This window comes from Mytilus galloprovincialis, chromosome 3 (assembly GCF_965363235.1).
Source record: "Mytilus galloprovincialis chromosome 3, xbMytGall1.hap1.1, whole genome shotgun sequence".
NCBI lineage: Eukaryota > Metazoa > Mollusca > Bivalvia > Mytilida > Mytilidae > Mytilus > Mytilus galloprovincialis.
This window is the reverse complement of record NC_134840.1, coordinates 76,363,001-76,367,268: the sequence shown is the minus strand read 5'-3', so window position 1 is coordinate 76,367,268 and position 4,268 is coordinate 76,363,001. Positions and strand designations below refer to the sequence as shown.

General features: G+C 31.3%; 1 long non-coding RNA gene across 1 annotated transcript; it reads left to right on the top strand.

The window, feature by feature from the left end:
- Positions 1-1,981: 1,981 nt before the first annotated feature.
- Positions 1,982-4,268, top strand: LOC143068973 (uncharacterized). The gene is made up of 2 exons (XR_012976283.1): positions 1,982-2,109; positions 3,512-4,268. It is a non-coding gene; the product is annotated as an uncharacterized LOC143068973 (long non-coding RNA).

The window sequence follows — 4,268 nt, the reverse complement described above, 5'->3', positions numbered from 1 at the left end:
CCATTAAAGTGTCGTTGTCCATAGTCAAATATTTGACCATGTATCCCATTTCCTCCATGTCAGTAATCTGTAAAAGAGAGTTTTTAATTAAAAACCCCCAAAAAATCAGGACATCAATTCCTAAGAATACCTGAAAATTTTGAAATTTTTCATGATCGATCAAACAAAACATTCTAGACGTATACGTTCGGTATATACATGTAGAATGAGTTTTTATCGTATTTTTTTCACCTTGACCATATGAGGACAACATATACTTTTTTCACGATTAACTACAAAAAAATACCTAGTAAACATACGTTTGTGGGTTGTTTTTTTTTTTTTTTTTTGCTTGTTTTTTTTTTTTTTTTGCTTGTTTTTTTTTTTTTAATTTTGGCTGGAATGATAATCACTAGAACAAATAAGGACCATTAATCTGTCAGAGACACTTTGATACCTACTATTCCTTGCGACGACGATATCGATATCGAAGATATTACGACGATGAGTAAAATGTCTAAAATAGTAACTTCCATTTCAACAGATAATGCTGGTTCCATTGCATTCGAGCTTCCCAAATAATTTCGTCGGCAGCCATTTTCTTTTTCACTGGCCTCACCCTTTTCGTCAATATAATTTCACTTTCGGCAATCTGTGGATTTTATTCCAAAGTGTAGACACTTTCCAGACACGTTACCAATGAATAGCATGTCCTGGAATGAAATTATAGCTATGTAGTTTCATATTAGATTTCAAAAGTCTATTCATGAGGATTGATTGTTGACACACTATGGAATGAATATATATTATTTTTGGTTCAGAAGAAATATGTCTTTGTTAATACATTTCCAACGGCTTTTCTAACCTTCATAGATTCGGCTTTCGGAAAGTAGGTGGTTTACAATCATATTTGTTTTACAAATGCAACTGCACGAAATAATAGTTTCAATAAATATATAATATGAATGTTATAGTTGTAGTATTTTATTTTAAAAATACTATTATCAGCACACTGATCATTATCTACTTGTGTAAGCCAGTTTTCGTTAGCATGGTTAGTGCCAAATCGTGCAAGACAGTGGTTAGAGAGAGACCATTTATGAGAAAACAACATACAAATTTCATCCTTTTAAAATACAAATTACCAGTTGTACTATTATAGCTTCTTCCACTGCCTCTCTTTTGCCAACCTCCACCTAAAGAAACATCCAGGGATTTGTTTAATGTGATATCTTCTTCATTAGTTTTGTCATTTTTGCCGCATCTCGTCTTCCCTAACTGCCCAAACAATCACTATATGATCATGGTGATTAAAACAGAAGTTCCTTTTTTCATCAGTATTTCCTGCATTCCTTGCATTCAAATTAAGACCAACTGATACTTTGTTTTTCATTTCTTTCGCTTGTCACTTACGAATAAGGTGGGCGAAGTTTTTTAGCCTCTTAATCGCTTTCATAAAAAAAAAAAAAAAAAAAAAAAAAAAAAAAAACTTATCGGATACATAAACTAAAACATTGATCTTTAAATTTCTAACAAAACATAATTTGTTTTTTTCTTGAAAGAATTATTCTATTAAAAAGAAAAAAATCTTCTTGTTCTTTAAATGAGGGTAGTAATGCGTTAAACGGTCATTTTCGGCTACCGTTAGCGTCAAATTGATTAAAATTTTACCTTATAATATCCGTATTGTGATTCGTCAGAGGTCTGAAATAACTTGTTGGAAAAAAATTAACGTGATTCGTCAAAATCATTCGATTTTTGTATCGTCTAAAAGAAAGTGCATATATTATCGCCAGTTATGCAACCAAAAATTACCGTTAACATCATTTGTCAAGAATTTTTACCGTTATTCGTCATGAAAGTAGTACTACCCCCATTACCACCCTCTTAAATTTGTTTGCTAAAATATTAGATTGATTGTTTCTTTATCTATATAAAAAAGAATATAATAACACACACTATTTTGGCCGCATCGATCAAAATTATCCCTGGATTATTTACTCTTTAAATACTATGTATACACTTGCCACCGGAAGTGTACATTTATCTGTTTAGGTTATGTTTATCATAGGCAAACAGTTACAGGTAAATTGTTTATATCACAACCAATACACGTGGAAATTGAAAGAAGTAAGTACATGTATATACTAAAATAAATCAAATCATGTTAATACTTAATAATTCTCACCTTATTAACATTTAAAAAGTTTACGATAATGGAACATTTTATAATTATGAAATATATTTCATTCTTTTTCTTGTTAAGGTGGCACGGTACGTATAGTATTTATATTCTGGAACTAAGGTTGCTCTCTTGTGTACAACTTAAATCAATGTATCTGAACAGTGTGATTGGACAAAATACAATATCTACTGATCATACTTTGAAATAATAATTATACATGCAGGTGAAAATTATTTTTTTGAGAATTTTGTATTCACTGCTTGATAAAAGAACCTTAGGTTTATAAAGAAAAAGGAAACGGTAATGATACACATTCAAATCCATTTATAAATATTATAATGAAAGTAGAATTTTTAACAGTGTTAGAAAGTGTTGAAAATTCTAAAAAGGCTAGCATTATCCCAGTGGGCCAGGAAATACTACCGTGCCCCTCAAAGATAAATGCTAAATTAAGTGCATATGTTAGTATGAAATCGGACAACGGTGAGCACATCGTCATAGATCTCGTTGGAATGGCCTTATTTTAGCCGATAATTTTATTATGACATTACCTGATGGTTTGTAAAGGATTAATTAAAATTCACAGTCACGGTGAAATAAAATCAAACAAGGCCTTGAGATTGTATTGTCGCGGAGATATTTCAATGGAAATAAGTTAGATAGCGTTATATTTATTAGTAGGTGGCAATATATAGGACTGTCATCTTAAGAGTATCAGTACTTTAAATATCTTTAAAAAAATTATGGAAAATCAAACATATTCAATTTCTTTGGAAAGTTGTGACTAAAATAAACTTACGGTTTAAAACTTATACATTGTATAAGTACATGTAGATGCAATAATGTGAATCTTAAATATCAAGTCTTCGGTTTTGGATTTACAATTATTTTGGTCGCGAACATATTCACCCAAGACGATACATTATTTGTCAAAATGCACATCTAGTGCAGTAAAAATGGTATTACCACTAACTCAAAATGTGGAAATTATAGAATCGTTTTAGGCTCTTTTGAGTTATTTTTAAAAGTGACATTTTTAATTATTGCCTTGCTGTTACATACTGGATTACACAAAAATACAGATATCCGAACCAATTGAGAATGTATATCCCTTACGTTGACTTTTCGTTTTTTTATTGACATGATATATGACAATCGTTTTATTTTGTGAATAACTTTGTTTTAACACGCATCTCCTCGCTTCTGTATAGCTAGGCCTGTGTTGGTGAACATAGTGTACCGTTTTCATATGTCCGGCAATATTTTGAGCAGATATACATATTTATGACGGAAAATATTCAGTGACATCGTACATGTAGTAATGCATAATCGTTTTTATCATTTCAGCCTCGACAGCAAAATGGAAAAAGATAAGAAAATTGTAAAAGAAAAAAGAGCTTGGGTTAACAAACAGATTGGAGCCGCTGTGGTACTCACAACAGTAATTTTTATAACTTTATTTTATTATAGTCCATTATCTGTAAAAGGAGTGAGCACCACCGCTGATCATTTGGTATTCACCTTCCGTTGTCTCTTCGTCTCATCTTTTTCCATTATATACGGAATTCACACAGTAGGATCAGTCAGAGGAAGTACTAAAGCAATAGATCCTGTGAACGGAGGAGGAGAATCATTGGTTGATGTGCCAAACCGGATATTACGTAATACAGTGGAACAGTTCTTACTTCATATGATCGCACTGCTAACTCTATCATCTTTTCTCGACGAGGGATCAATGAAAGCCATTCCAATACTGACATTTATTTTTATTCTAGGAAGGATTTTATTTTACTTTGGATATACTTATGATCCAATATATAGAGGACTAGGATTTGCTAGTACATTTCTTCCAACAATAGCTACATATTTATACTGCTCATTCCGTATATTGCAGACACTTCTGACGTAAACGTTTAATGAGCATGCGTAACGTTACGAGAACGGAACTTTGTGATAGCAAAACGAACACAACCGAATTTTCATCAATTTAAATATTTTACTTAGTGTGACAAATAAGTCTCATTTAAAAATTATATTTTATTTTCAACGATTTGATGATATATACAGACAAATTTTCCTTACAAATAAATATTGCCAACAACAA